Genomic DNA, 15,749 nt, shown 5'->3' with positions numbered 1-15,749 from the left:
GAGGGAGAGGGAGATGTGGTTTCGGCCAAGAGGAGTGTAGAGGGGTGTGTTGTGTGAATTTGATGAAGAATGGAGGTCTTTATATAGGGAAGGGAAGGGGGGTTAAGGTTCGGCCATATGGGTGGGTTTGGGTGGGAAATTGGTTTTGAATTTTGAAGGTAGGTGGAGTTTATGAGGTAGGTTTATGGGGAAGAGTGGATGGATGTGAGTGGTGAAGAGGTGATGGGGAAGAGAGTTTGAGGTGATTGGTGAAGGGTTTTTGAGGAAGAGTGTTTATGGGGTTGTGTGAAAGAAAGTGGTGAGAAGAAGTGAGTGGAGGTAGGTGGGGATCCTGTGGGGTCCACAGATCCTGAGTGGATCCTGTGGGGTCCACAGATCCTGAGATGTTCAAGGATTTACATCCCTGCACCCATTAGGCATGTAAAAATGCCTTTGCACCCAACTCTGGGCGTTCAGCGCCAGGTTGGTGGCCATTTTGGGCGTTCAGCGCCCATTTGTGTGCATTTCTGGCGTTGAACGCCAGAACCATGCCTGTTCTGGCGTTAAGCGCCCAGAAGCTTCCCATTTTGGGCGTTCAGCGCCAGCACCATGCTCTGTTCTGGCGCTGAACGCCAGACAGATGCTCCTCCAGGGTGTGATTTTTCTTTTGCTGTTTTTGATTCCGTTTTCAATTTTTATATTTATTTTGTGACTCCACATGATCATGAACCTAAGTAAACACGAAAAACAACAAAAAATAAGAATTAGATAAACATTGGGTTGCCTCCCAACAAGCGCTTCTTTAATGTCAATAGCTTGACAGTGGGCTCTCATGGAGCCTCACAGATGTGCAGAGCTTTGTTGAGACTCTCCAACACCAAACTTAGAGTTTGGATATGGGAGTTCAACACCAAACTTAGAGTTTGGTTGTGGCCTCCCAACACCAAACTTAGAGTTTGACTGTGGGGGCTCTGGTTGACTCTGCCTTGAGAGAAGCTTTTTCTGCTTTTCTGCTTCTTCTCCATGGTTGCAGAGGGAGATCCTTGAGTTTTAAACACAAGGGAGTTTTCATTCCATTGAAGGACTATTTCACCTCTGTCAACATCAATCACAGCTCTTGCTGTGGCCAGGAAAGGTCTTCCTAGGATGATGGATTCATCCTCTTCCTTTCCAGTATCCAGGACTATGAAATCAGTAGGTATGTAAAGGCCCTCAACCTTTACTAATACATCTTCTACTTGTCCATAAGCCTGTTTTCTTGAGCTGTCTGCCATCTCTAGTGAGATTTTAGCAGCTTGCACCCCATAGATTCCCAGTTTCTCTATTACAGAGAGGGGCATGAGGTTTATACCTGAACCAAGGTCACATAGAGCCTTAAAGATCATGGTGCCTATGGTACAAGGTATTATGAACTTTCCAGGATCCTGTCTCTTCTGAGGCAATGTCAGTTGATCCAGATCACTTAGTTCATTGATGAACAAGGGAGGTTCAACTTCCCAAGCATCAATGCCAAATAATTTGGCATTCAGCTTCATGATTGCACCAAGAAACTTGGCAGTTTGCTCTTCAGTGACATCCTCTTTCTCTTCAGAAGAGGAATACTCATCAGAGCTCATGAAGGGCATAAGGAGGTTCAATGGGATCTCTATGGTCTCTAGATGGGCCCCAGAGTCCTTTGGTTCCTCAGAGGGAAGCTCCTTATTGATCACTGGACGTCCCAGGAGGTCTTCCTCCTTGGGATTCACGTCCTCTCCTTCCCCTACAGGTTCGGCCATGGCGCTTATGTCAATGGCCTTGCACTCTCCTTTTGGATTCTCTTCTGTATTACTTGGGAGAGTACTAGGAGGGATTTCAGTGATCCTTTTACTCAGCTGGCCCACTTGTGCTTCCAGATTTCTAATGGAAGACCTTGTTTCATTCATGAAACTTACAGTGGCTTTAGATAGATCAGAGACTAGATTTGCTAAATTAGAAGCATTTTGTTCAGAGTTCTCTGTCTGTTGCTGAGTTGATGATGGAAAAGGTTTGCTATTGCTAAACCTGTTTCTTCCACCATTATTAAAGCCTTGTTGGGGCTTTTGATCCTTCCATAAGAAATTTGGATGATTTCTCCATGATGAGTTATAGGTGTTTCCATAAGGTTCACCTAAGTAATTCACCTCTGCTATTGCAGGGTTCTCAGGATCATAAACTTCTTCTTCATAAGAGGCCTCTTGAGTACTGTTGGATGCAGCTTGCATTCCATTCAGACTCTGAGAGATCATATTGACTTGCTGAGTCAATATTTTATTCTGAGCCAATATGGCATTCAGAGTGTCAACTTCAAGAACTCCCTTCTTCATAGGCGTCCCATTATTCACATGATTCCTTTCAGAAGTGTACATGAACTGGTTATTAGCAACCATGTCAATGAGTTCTTGAGCTTCTGCAGGCATTTTCTTTAGGTGAATGGATCCACCTGCAGAAGTGTCCAGTGACATCTTTGATAGCTCAGATAAACCATCATAGAATATATCCAGGATGGTCCATTCTGAAAGCATGTCAGAAAGACACTTTTTGGTCAACTGTTTGTATCTTTCCCAAGCTTCATAGAGGGATTCACCTTCTTTCTGTCTGAAGGTTTGAACATCAGCTCTAAGCTTGCTCAGCTTTTGAGGAGGAAAGTACTTGGCTAAGAAAGCCGTGACCAGCTTATCCCAAGAGTTCAGGCTGTCTTTGGGTTGAGAATCCAACCATAATCTAGCTCTGTCTCTTACAGCAAAAGGGAAAAGCATGAGCCTGTAGACTTCAGGATCTACTCCATTGGTCTTAACAGTATCACATATCTGCAAGAATTCAGTTAAGAACTGAAAAAGATCTTCAGATGGAAGTCCATGAAACTTGCAGTTCTGCTGCATCAGAGAAACTAATTGAGGTTTCAGCTCAAAGTTGTTTGCTCCAATGGCAGGAATGGAGATGCTTCTTCCATGTAAATTGGAATTAGGTGCAGTAAAGTCACCAAGCATTCTCCTTGCATTGTTATTATTTTCGGCTGCCATCTCCTCTTCCTGTTCGAAAATTTCTGAAAGGTTATCTCTGGATTGTTGTATTTTAGCTTCTCTTAATTTTCTCTTCAGAGTCCTTTCAGGTTCTGGATCTGCTTCCACAAGAATGTTCTTATCCTTGCTCCTGCTCATATGACAAAGAAGAAGGCACAGAAAAATAATAATAATAATAGAGATCCTTTATACCACAGTATAGGGGTCCCTGTGTGAGTGGAAGAAGAGGGGGAGACAAAGAAGGTAATATAATGGAAGAAACACAACTGTGAGGATGGAAGAGAGGTGAGATGAGATGTTAGGATATGAATGAATAAATAGAATGAGATGGGGGAGGGATAATTTTCGAAAATTATTTTGAAAAAGAGTTAGTGATTTTCGAAAATGGTTTTTGAAAAATGTTAGTAATTTTCGAAAATTTTTGAAATCAAAAATAAAAAATAAAAATAATTAGTTAATTAAAAAGAAATTTTTTGAAAAAGAGGGAAGATATTTTCGAAAATGAGAGAGAGAGAGTTAGTTAGGTGGTTTTGAAAAAGTTAAGAAACAAACAAAAAGTTAGTTAGTTAGTTGAAACAAATTTTGAAAAGATAAGAAGTTAGAAAGTTAGAAAAGATATTTGAAAAGATATTTTTGAAAAAGATAAGATAAGAAGATATTTTTGAAAAGATATTATTGAAATTAGTTTTTGAAAAAGATTAGATTTTTTTTTAAAATCTCAATTAACGACTTGATTCATAAGAAATCACAAGATATGATTCTAGAACTTAAAGTTTGAATCTTTCTTAACAAGTAAGTAACAAACTTGAAATTTTTGAATCAAAACATTAATTGCTATTGTTATTTTCGAAAATTTGGTATAAAAATAAGAAAAAGATTTTTGAAAAATATTTTTTTGAAATTTTCGAAAATAACCAAAAAATTTTGAAAAAGATTTGATTTTTGAAAAAGATTTTGAAAAAGATAAGATTTTCAAATTGAAAATTTGATTTGACTTATGAGAAACAATTTGATTTTTAAAAATTTTTGAAAAAGTCAACTCAATTTTCGAATTTGATGAGAGAAAAAGGGAAAGATATTTTTTTGATTTTTTTTTGAATTTTCAATGAAAAACATGAAAATGATGCAATGCATGAGATTTTTAGATCAAAACAATGAATGCATGCAAGAATGCTATGAATGTCAAGATGAACACCAAGAACACTATGAATGTCAAGATGAACATCATAGACACAATTTTGAAAAACTTTTAATGCAAAGAAAACATGCAAGACACCAAACTTAGAATTCTTTAATGCTTACACACTAAGAATTCAGGAATGCATATGATAAACATGAAAAGACACAAAACAAAAAATCATCAAGATCAAACAAGAAGACTTACCAAGAACAACTTGAAGATCATGAAGAACACTATGAATGCATGATATTTTCGAAAAATGCAAGATGCATATGCAATTGACACCAAACTTATGATATGACTCATGACTCAAACAAGAAACAGAAAAATATTTTTGATTTTTATGATTTTCTAATTTTTTTGGATTTTTTCGAAAATTTATTGAAAAGGGAGAATAAGGATTCCAAAATTTTTAATATGAATTCCAGGAATCCTGCATTCTTAGTCTAAAGCTTCAGTCCAGGAATTAGACATGGCTCACTAGCCAGCCAAGCTTTCAAAGAAAGCTCCAGTCCAAAACACTAGACATGGCCAATGGCCAGCCAAGCTTCAGCATTTAACACCAGAGTATATTGCTTTTGATAACAAATTACTGCTCATCATTTATCAAGTATGTAACTTACCTCTGATGGTTTGGAAGCCTCAGTCCAAAAGAATTTAGAGATGGTTTTACAGCCAGCCAGGCTTCACATGCTTCATGAAACACTAGAATTCATTCTTAAAAATCTTGAATAAAATTTTTGAAAACATTTTTATTTTTTTTTTCGAAAACAGATGAGAGATTTTTGAAAATATTTTTGAAAAATTTTTGAAAATAAAATAAAAAGAAAATTACCTAATCTGAGCAACAAGATGAACCGTCAGTTGTCCAAACTCAAACAATCCCCGGCAACGGCACCAAAAACTTGGTGCTGTTGCCGGATCAAACTTGGCACTGATGTTACCGGACCAAAAGCTTGCCAAAAACTCAAACAATCCCCGGAAACGGCGCCAAAAACTTGGTGCACGAAATTGTGATGTCTAGGCTCAAACAATCCCTGGCAACGTGAGCAACTTGGTACGCGCAATCGCGATTACCCTTTGATTATGTAAATTTAATGGCTCTTTCTTTCCCTGGCAATGGCGCCAAGAACATGGTGCCAATACCATGGTTCACAACTTCGATACAACTAACCAGCAAGTGCACTGGGTCGTCCAAGTAATACCTTACGTGAGTAAGGGTCGAATCCCACGGAGATTGTTGGTATGAAGCAAGCTATGGTCACCTTGCAAATCTCAGTTAGGCAGATACAAATTGATAATGGTGTTTTCGAATACTAAATAATAGAATAGGGATAGAAATACTTATGTAATTCATTGGTGAGAATTTCAGATAAGCGAATGGAGATGCTTTCGTTCCTCTGAACCTCTGCTTTCCTGCTATCTTCATCCAATCAGTCTTACTCCTTTCCATGGCTGGCTTTATGCAAGGGCATCACCGTTGTCAGTGGCTACATCCCCTCCTCTCAGTGAAAAATATGCTCACATGCTCTGTCACAGCACGGCTAATCATCTGTCGGTTCTCGATCATGCTGGAATAGGATTCACCCTCCTTTTGCGTCTGTCACTAACGCCCAGCACTCGCGAGTTTGAAGCTCGTCACAGTCATTCAATCATTGAATCCTACTCGGAATACCACAGACAAGGTTTAGACTTTCCGGATTCTCTTGAATGCCGCCATTATTCTAGCTTACACCACGAAGATTCCGATTAAGAGATCTAAGAGATACTCATTCAATTCTAATGTAGAACGGAAGTGGTTGTCAGGCACGCATTCATAGGGAATGATGATGATTGTCACGTTCATCACATTCAGGTTGAAGTGCGAATGAATATCTTAGAAGCGAAATAAGATGAATTGAATAGAAAACAGTAGTACTTTGCATTAATCTTTGAGGAACAGCAGAGCTCCACACCTTAATCTATGGAGTGTAGAAACTCTACCGTTAAAAATACATAAGTGAAGGTCCAGGCATGGCCGAGAGGCCAGCCCCTCTGATCTAAGAACCAGGCGTCCAAAGATGCCTAATACAATAGTAAAAGGTCCTATTTATAATAAACTAGCTACTAGGGTTTACATGAGTAAGTAATTGATGCATAAATCCACTTCCTGGGCCCACTTGGTGTGTGTTTGGGCTGAGCCTGAGTGTTGCACGTGTAGAGGTCCTTCTTGGAGTTGAACGCCAGCTTTTGTGCCAGTTTGGGCGTTCAACTCTGGTTTTGGCTCCTTTTCTGGCGCTGGACGCCAGATTTGGGTAGAAAACTGGTGTTGAACGCCAGTTTACGTCATCTGTTCTTGGCCAAAGTATGGACTATTATATATTGCTGGAAAGCCCTGGATGTCTACTTTCCAACTCAATTGGAAACGCGCCATTTCGAGTTCTGTGGCTCCATAAAATCCACTTTGAGTGCAGGGAGGTCAGAATCCAACAGCATCAGCTGTCCTTCTTCAACCTCTGAATCTGATTTTTGCTCAAGTCCCTCAATTTCAGCCAGAAAAGACCTGAAATCACAGAAAAACACACAAACTCATAGTAAAGTCCAGAAATGTGAATTTAACATAAAAACTAATGAAAACATCCCTAAAAGTAACTAGATCCTACTAAAAACATACTAAAAACAATGTCAAAAAGCGTATAAATTATCCGCTCATCACACAACTTCATGACTTCTTTCTGTACCACTTCCTTCATGACTGGATTCAGCCTCCTTTGGGGTTGAATGGATGGTTTGGCATCATCTTCCAACAGTATCTTATGCATGCATATGGCCGAACTGATTCCCTTCAAGTCAGCAAGGGTCCATCCAATGGCCTCCTTGTGCCTTTTTATTACTTGGAGTAGCTCCTCCTCTTGTTCTTGGCTGAGAGATGAGTTTATAATCACTGGATAACTTTCATTTTCCCCTAGATATGCATAATTGAGAGTGGGTGGCAGTGCCTTCAGTTCAAGTTTGGGTGCTTCTTTCTTTTCATTCTTCTCCTCTATTGTGCCCTGAACCTGAACCTCAGCTGTTGCAGCTTCTTCGCTTGATGCTGATTCCTCCTCTTCTGTTAACTCCTCAAATTCTTCTTCTTCAAAAGTCTCTTGTACTACATCTTCCAGTGAGTCCAACCTCATACATTCTCCCAATGGTTCCTGTGGGTAGTTCATGGCCTTGAACACATTGATCATCATTGTTTCATTGTGTAGTCTAAGGGTAAGTTCGCCCTTTTGGACATCGATGACAGCTCTGGCAGTAGCTAAGAATGGTCTACCCAAGATGATAGAAGCCTTAGCTCCTTCCTTCATGTCCAACACTACAAAGTCTACTGGAAAGATAAAGTCTCCTACCTTCACTAGCAAGTCTTCCACTATGCCGTGAGGAAACTTGAATGATCGGTCTGCCAGTTGCAAGGCCATTTTTGTTGGTTTGGCCTCCTCAATCTTCATTTTTCTCATTATAGCTACAGACATCAGATTTATGCTGGCTCCTAAATCACATAGAGCCTTTTCCACTGTTATTTCACCTATAATACAGGGAATCTGGAAGCTCCCAGGATCCTTCAATTTCTGGGGCAGTTTATGCTGAATGATAGCACTACATTCTTCAGTTAGTATCACAGTATTGTTGTTCTTCCAGCTTCTCTTCTTGGTCATCAACTCCTTCAAGAACTTGGCATAGAGCGGCATTTACTCTATTGCTTCAGCAAAGGGTATGTTAATCTGTAGTTTCTTGAAAATTTCTAAAAATCTGGAGAACTGTCTGTCATCCCCTTTCTTCCTCAATTGTTGAGGATATGGGGCTTTCGGAATATATGGCCTTAGCTCTTCTCCCTTTGGATGTGCATTGGAGGTGGGGACTTGAACTTCATTGTGTTCCTCTTTTCTTCCAATTGCATCTTTCTCTTGTGGTTGCTTGGAAGTCTCCTTCAATTCCTTTCCACTTCTGAGGGTGATAGCATGACACTCCTCCCTCCGATTTAGTTCAATGTTACTGTGAAGGTCATGGCTGGGAGCTTGCTGAAATAGGTAGCCAATTTGTGTCTCAAGTTTTTTGATGCAGCGTCTTGATTCTGCATGTTGGATCGCACTTCCTCTCAGAACACCTTACTATCTTGGATTTCCTTGCATATGCCTTTAAGTAGAGTCTCAATCCTTGATAGTCTTTCTTCCAATGATGGAGAGTTGAGATTGGAGGGATGAGAAGGGCCATTTTGGCTTTGGTATGGATGTTGAGATGTGTTGTTAGGTGAGTGCTGGTATGATCTCTGTGTGGGATGTTGGTGAGCTGCATTGTTGTTGGGGTTGTGGCATCTTTGATCTTGGCCTTGGTCTTGTTGATTTCTCCACCTAAAGTTTGGGTTGTTCCTCCAGCCAGGATTATACGTTTTGGAGTATGGGTCATGGTTTTGCCTAGGTGAATTTCTAATGTAGTATGCTGCTGAAGTGGTGATTGCTACTACTTGATTCCTCTTCATCTTCTTGGTGAGGTCAGCCAATTGCTTGGTAATCATCTTGTTTTGAGCTAGCAGTGCATCCACATTGTTTAGCTCCATCACTCCTCTAGTGTTGCCTCTTTCAGAAGCATAGAAGTAGTCATTCTCAGCTACAGTCTCAATGACATCTATGGCTTCTTCAATGGTCTTCTTCTTGTTCAGAGATCCCCCGGATGAGTGGTCTACTGCCTTCTTTGATTCATAAGAAAGACCTTCATAGAAAATGTGCAGCTGCACCCATTCATTGAACATATCTGGTGAGCATCTTCTTGTCAAGTCTTTAAATCTCTCCCATGCTTCATAGAGAGTCTCACCATCTTGCTGCCTGAAAGTTTGAACCTTAGCTCTCAACCTGTTGATTCTTTGAGGAGGATAGAATCTCGCCAAGAATTTATTTACCACATCTTCTCAGGTTGTTAAGCTCTCCTTCGAGAAGGATTTCAGCCATTTAGATGCCTTGTCCTTGAGTGAGAAGGGGAATAGAAGTAGTCTATAGGTGTCAGGATGAACACCATTAGACTTCACAGTGTCACATATCCTCAGGAAGGTGGTTAGATGTTGATTGGGATCTTCTTGAACACTTCCACCGAATGAACAATTGTTCTGAACAAGGGTGATGAGCTGTGACTTTAGTTCAAAGTTGTTGGCATGTATGGTTGGCTTTTGGATGCTACTCCCATAGTTTCCTGGGTTTGGATTGATGTAGGATCCTAGAACTCTTCTCTCTTGCCCAGTATGATGCGCTAGACCTTCTCTGCCATGGTTGTGAGCCTCTTCTTCATGATGGTTCTCCATATTCTCATTCATGTCTAGTTCAAAGTACTCTTCCTCTTCCTCAGCACCAACTACTCTCTTCCCTCTTGCTTCCCTCCTTAATCTAAGGAAGGTCCTCTCAGGTTCAGAATCAAAGGAAATTGAAGCCCCGCTTCTTCTACCTGTCATACAACCAACAAGGCAAAAGCAAGAAGGGTAGATGTAGACAGTATTTTCTGCAGAAATGCTGTTAGTGTGAGTGATGCAATATATCAAACAGTTAGTGGGTCAGTGGACCAAATAGTAAAAAAAATGATATGCAGATAGCACCACAAATGGGTGAGAGGTAAAGGGAAGGAAATAACTAAAACTGAAAGTAAATTACTCAGATGGAATTATATCAAACAAAAGAAAAGTGCTCAATCTAGTTATCCACCAATTTAATCATTGTTGATACAAAATCAATCCCCGGCAACGGTGCCATAAACTTGATGCACAGAAACTTGTCTCTCAACAGATTTCCCTCGGCAAGTATACTGAATTGTCGTCAAGTAAAAACTTACAATAGAGTGAGGTTGAATCCCACAGGGATTGATTGGTCAAGCAACTTTAATTGGAGGAATGTTCTAGTTGAGCTAAGCAGAATTTGATATGAGAATTGCAGGAAATTAAATGGCGGGAAAGTAAATGGCAAAAAATGTAAATGCTGGAAATAAAGGGCTGAATATAAATGACGGAAAGTAAATTGCAGAATCTTAAATGGGGAATGGGGAATTTAGCATGAAAGTAAATGGCAGAAACTAAAGAGAATGGGTAAGATCAGAAATGGGGAATTCATTGGGCTTAGGAGATATTGCATTCTCCGGATCAAGTTCATTCTCATCTCTTCCTCAATCAATGCATTCATTGATCTCCTTGGCAATCTTAAGTGATTGAATTCCAATTCCTTGGTAACTCAATCTCTCAAATCTTGATCAATAGCCAATTCCTTGGTCTAATTGCTCATGAGAAGAGACGAGGTGCGGTCACTGATTATACCACATGTATTTCCAAATCAAAGTATTGGGAGAATTATATGTCACCATATCGGCCCAAACCCCAATTTGGTCCAATATGAAAAAGCATTTCTAGCATGATCTCTTCATTCCTCTTCCAAGGTTCAGAAGAGATCCAAGTATGAATAGTTTCTTTTCCAAGACAACTATCCAATTGAATGAAGATTGAAAGCTTTCAAGTAAAATCAAGAGAAAAGAAAGAAGAAGAATAATGAAAACTATTATTGATCCATCAAATTACAACAGAGCTCCCTAACCCAATGAAAAGGGTTTAGTTGTTCATGGCTCTGGAAATGGAAAGCAAAGATGGAGAGTACATTCTGAAGTAAAACTAGAAGTTGCAGGGAAAGTAAAATTATACAGAGAGTAGTCCTCTCAATCCCAAAAGCTCCTCTCTAGTTCAAAACTACCCCTATATATACTACTCTTCTGATCTTCCAGTTGGCTCTTCAAGTCTTGGATATGGGCCTTTGGATCTTGAGTTGAAGCAGTTTGGAATCTTCAGTGGGCTCAGCTTTACTTGCAGAGAAAGTGTGAAGTAGGCATGGACTTTGGCTAGGACGTTAGTGGCGTTAACGTTAAGTGAAAATGAGAGTTCGAGAACGTTAGTGACAATCACCTTTTGCACTAACATTCCTAGCCCAAGATGAGTTACGTTAACTTCAACGTTAGTGGCACTAACGTGACCACTAACGTTGCCTCTTGATCCATCGCGAGCGTTATTGGCGTTTACCTTTGCCAATAACGTTGCCCTTGGCCCTTTCTTCCCTACGTTAGAGTTCACGTTAGTGTAGCTAACGTGACTCTTAACATGGGTATGCCTCAACTTCTAGAGTGTTAATGACACTTACCTTTGTCACTAACGCTCCAAACACCCTTCTTCCCACGTTAGAGTTCACGTTACTTAGCTTAACATGACTTCAAACGTGGTAGTGATAGTCATCTCCAATGTTAGTGACAAAGGTGAGTGTCACTAATGGTTGCTCATCATTCCTTTCCTCCACGTTAGCTTCCACGTTAATGCAATTAACGTGGCAACTAACATGGCTAATAGAGGCTTAGTCCAACGTTAGTGACAAAGGTGAGTGTCACTAACGTTGGCTCTTCATTGCTTCTCCCACATTAGAGTTCACGTTAATGTAGTTAACGTGACTCTTAACGTGGCTAAGTGTGCCCCTATCCCCAACGTTAGTGGCATTCACTTTTACCACTAACGTTGGAGCTTTACTTTTCCTCCACGTTAGCTTCCACATTAACGTAGTTAACGTGGACACTAACGTGGGCTATGATGGCTCACGAAAGCGTTATTGGTGTTCACTTTTCTCGTTAACGTTGTAAGCTAGCCTCCTTTCCACGTTAATGGTCACGTTAGTTGGACTAACGTGGCTATTAACGTGGCATCTTCCTTGCTTCCTTTGTCCTGAAATCAAGCAAATAAAGTGCATCAAAGCTAGGTTCTAACCCATGAGATCATGCATCATTCAATTTATCATTCAATTCATGCATAATTCTCATAAAATCATATAAAATTCACAATGTTTACTTGAATCAAGATATAAATGATTATTTACCCAAAACTTACTTATTTCCTAAGAAAGTGCATGAAACTACCCTAAAACCATAAAGAAAAGGTCAGTGGAATTGGCCAAAATGCTCTAGCATCACTTAGTATATTTTAATTAGTTTTTATTATATTTTTATTAGTTTTTATTTAAAAATTACATTTCTGGACTTTACTATGAGTTTGTGTGTTTTTGTGTGATTTTAGGTATTTTCTGGCTGAAATTGAGGGACCTGAGCAAAAATCTGATTCAGAGGCTGAAAAAGGACTGCAGATGCTGTTGGACTCTGACCTCCCTGCACTCGAAGTGGCTTTTCTGGAGCTACAGAAGCCCAATTGGTGCACTCTCAATTGCGTTGGAAAGTAGACATCCTGGGCTTTTCCAGAAATATATAATAGTCTATACTTTGCTCAAGATTTGATGGCCCAAACTGGCGTTCAAAGTCAGCATAGAAATTCTGGCGTCAAAACGCCAAAACTGGCATAAAAGCTGGAGTTAAACGCCCAAACTGGTACAAAAGCTGGCGTTTAACTCCAAGAAAAGTCTCTATACATGGAATCTTTAATGCTCAGCCCAAGCACACACCAAGTGGGCCCGGAAGAAGATTTCTGCATTAATTACCTATTTCTATAACCCTAGGCTACTAGTTTTCTATAAATAGGACCCTTTGCTATTGTATTTTCATTTTTTTTACACTTTTCATATACTTTTGATCTCTTGATCACGTTTTGGGAGGTTGGCCTCACGGCCATGCCTAGACCTTTTGTTCTTATGTATTTTCAACGGTGGAGTTTCTACACACCATAGATTAAGGTGTGGAGCTCTACTGTTCTTCATGAATTAACACAATTACTATTGTTCTTCTATTCAATTCATGCCTACTTCTTCTCTAGGATATTCATTCGTTCTTCAACTTGATGAATATGATGATCCGTGACACTCATCATCATTCTCACCTATGAACATGTCCCTGAAAACCACCTCTGTTCTACTAGCAATGGCTTGAATGCGTATCTCTTGGGTTTCTAATCTAAGATTGGAAACTTCGTGGTATAGGCTAGAATTATTGGTGGCCATTCCTGAGATCCGAAAAGTCTAAACCTTGTCTGTGGTATTCCAAGTAGGATCTAGGAAGGGATGACTGTGACGAGCTTCAAACTCGCGAGTGTTGGGCGTGTGACAGACGCAAAAGGATCAATGGATCCTATTCCAACATGATCGAAAACCGACAGATGATTATCCGTGTGGTGATAGCGCATTTGGAACATTTTCACTGAGAGGACGGAAAGTAGCGATTAACAACGGTGATGCCCAACATAAAGCTTGCCATGGAAGGGAATATGAATGATTGGAAGAAGGCAATAGGAAAGCAGAGGTTCAAAAGGAACAAAGCATCTTCATACGCTTATCTGAAATTCTCACCAATGAATTACATAAGTATCTCTATCTTTATTTTATGTTTATCTTTTAATTATCACTTCTCCATAGCCATTTGAATCCACCTGACTGAGATTTACAAGATGACCATAGATTGCTTCAAGCCGACAGACTCTGTGGGATCGACCCTTACTCACGTAAGGTATTACTTGGACGACCCAGTGCACTTGCTGGTTAGTTGTGCAGAATTGTGACAAAGTGTGATTCACATTTGAGAGCTCCAAGTCTTTGGCGCCATTGTTGATGATCACAATTTTGTGCACCAGTGCTCTTGAGATCCTCTATGTCTCTTCCTTGCCTTTGTTGTTCCTCCCTCATGGTTCTTTGGTCTTCTCTAATTTCATGGAGGAGGATGGAATACTCTTGGTGCTCCACCCTTAGTTGTCCCATGTTAGAACTTAATTCTCCTAGGGAGGTATTAATTTGCTCCCGATAGTTTTGTGGAGGAAAGTACATCCCTTGAGGCATCTCAGGGATTTCATGATGAGGAATTTCCTCATGCTCTTGTTGAGGTCCATGAGTGGGCTCTCTTGTTTGCTCCATCCTCTTTTTAGTGATGGGCTTGTCCTCTTCAATGAGGATGTCTCCCTGTATGACAATCCCAGCCGAATTGCAGAGGTGACAAATGAGGTGAGGAAAGGCTAACCTTGCCAAAGTGGAGGACTTGTCAGCCACCTTGTAGAGTTCTTGAGGTATAATCTCATGAGCTTCCACTTCCTCCCCACTCATGATACTATAGATCATGATGGCCCGATCCACAGTTACTTCGGATCGGTTGCTAGTAGGAATGATAGAACGTTGGATGAACTCCAACCATCCTCTAGCCACAGGCTTAAGGTCCGGTCTTCTCAATTGAATCGGGTTGCCTCTTGGGTTTCTTTTCCACTGAGCTCCTTCCTCACAAATGTCCATGAGGACTTGGTCCAACGTTTGATCAATGTTGACCCTTCTAGTGTAGGGGCGTGCATTTTCTTGCATCATTGGCAAGTTGAACGCCAACCTTATGATGACAAGTCATCTTATCCTAGTTTTTCAAGCAATTTTTCACTTGTTTTATAGGTTTTATACACTTTATTGAGTTACAAGTAAACCATTTGGGTAGAAATTCATGTGTATTTGGATTCAATCAACCATGAGTAAATTGATGCATTTTCATGAGGTTTTGTGCTATAATTGCTTTTATGTCAAGGATGATAAGAAGTCTCATGATTTTAGCATAGCTTTGATGCATTTGTTGATTGATGACAGGTGACCAAAAGGCTTGGAGGAAGGTTAAAGAAAGGGGATGCCAGAAGGCAGCAAAACTACCCGGGGAAGAGCTCAAGTTTGTGCCAACGTTTGCCTCAAACTTGAGGTCAAACGTTGGCTTAAGAAAGAACCCAGGAGATGCCAAAGTTTGCGCCAACGTTTGCCTCAAACTTGAGTTTTGAGGCAAACTTGGTTCAAAAACACACCCTGGAGAAGCCAAAGTTTGCACCAACGTTTGCCTCAAACTTGAGGTCAAACGTTGGCTCAAAAACTAACCCTGGAGGAGCCAACGTTCACACCAATGTTTGCCTCAAACTTGAGGTCAAACTTTGGCACAATTACTACCCAAGGGAGGCCAACGTTCACGCCAATGTTTGCCTCAAACTTGAGGTCAAACGTTGGCTCAACAACAAGCCCTGGAGGAGCCAATGTTCACGCCAACGTTTGCCTCAAACTTGAGGTCAAACGTTGGAACAATTCCCACCCAGGAGAGGCCAACGTTCACGCCAACGTTTGCCTCAAACTTGAGGTCAAACTTTGGCTTCAAAATGTTCTTGGAGGGAGCACGTTTAAGCTCACGTTTGACCTCAAACGTGAGTGACAGAAAAGCACCGTTCTGCATAATTTTCAACACATAAACGCTTGAGTTAAAGTTTGCCTCAAACGTTGACTCAAACTTAAAGGCTCCAAAGTCCAAATTACAAACAGATTTCTTCTCAAGTCCAAGACCAATCAACTGAGGCTATCTTCAATCCAATTCCATCAAGGCCAAGGCCCAAATTCAAGGCTTAATGATCAATAGAAGGAAATGTATAAATAGAAGTTAGTTTGATTTAGAATAGGATGGCAACTTTTACTTTTGAATTTTTCACTTCTGTTAGAATTTTGATTTGTAATTTGGAGAGCTTTTATTCGGATCCTGGAGAATTGGGAGGGGAATTGAGTTCTCCTCTCCTCTGGGTTTTCTGTTTTCTTTTCTGC

At 40.3% G+C, this 15,749-nt stretch overlaps 1 non-coding gene and 1 pseudogene across 1 annotated transcript; both read left to right on the top strand.

Annotated features, from left to right (window-relative positions):
- Window positions 1-2,513: 2,513 nt before the first annotated feature.
- Window positions 2,514-2,621, top strand: LOC148564390 (small nucleolar RNA R71). The gene has a single exon (XR_015885182.1). It is a non-coding gene; the product is annotated as a small nucleolar RNA R71 (small nucleolar RNA).
- Window positions 2,622-8,965: 6,344 nt separating this feature from the next.
- LOC148564389 (small nucleolar RNA R71) lies at window positions 8,966-9,067 on the top strand (annotated as a pseudogene).
- The last annotated feature ends 6,682 nt before the right edge of the window (window positions 9,068-15,749 follow it).

Source organism: Arachis ipaensis, chromosome B5 (assembly GCF_059453495.1).
Source record: "Arachis ipaensis isolate K30076 ecotype BB chromosome B5, ASM5945349v1, whole genome shotgun sequence".
NCBI classification, from domain to species: domain Eukaryota; kingdom Viridiplantae; phylum Streptophyta; class Magnoliopsida; order Fabales; family Fabaceae; genus Arachis; species Arachis ipaensis.
Note: the sequence above shows the minus strand (reverse complement) of the source record. Positions and strands in the feature narration are given on the sequence as shown.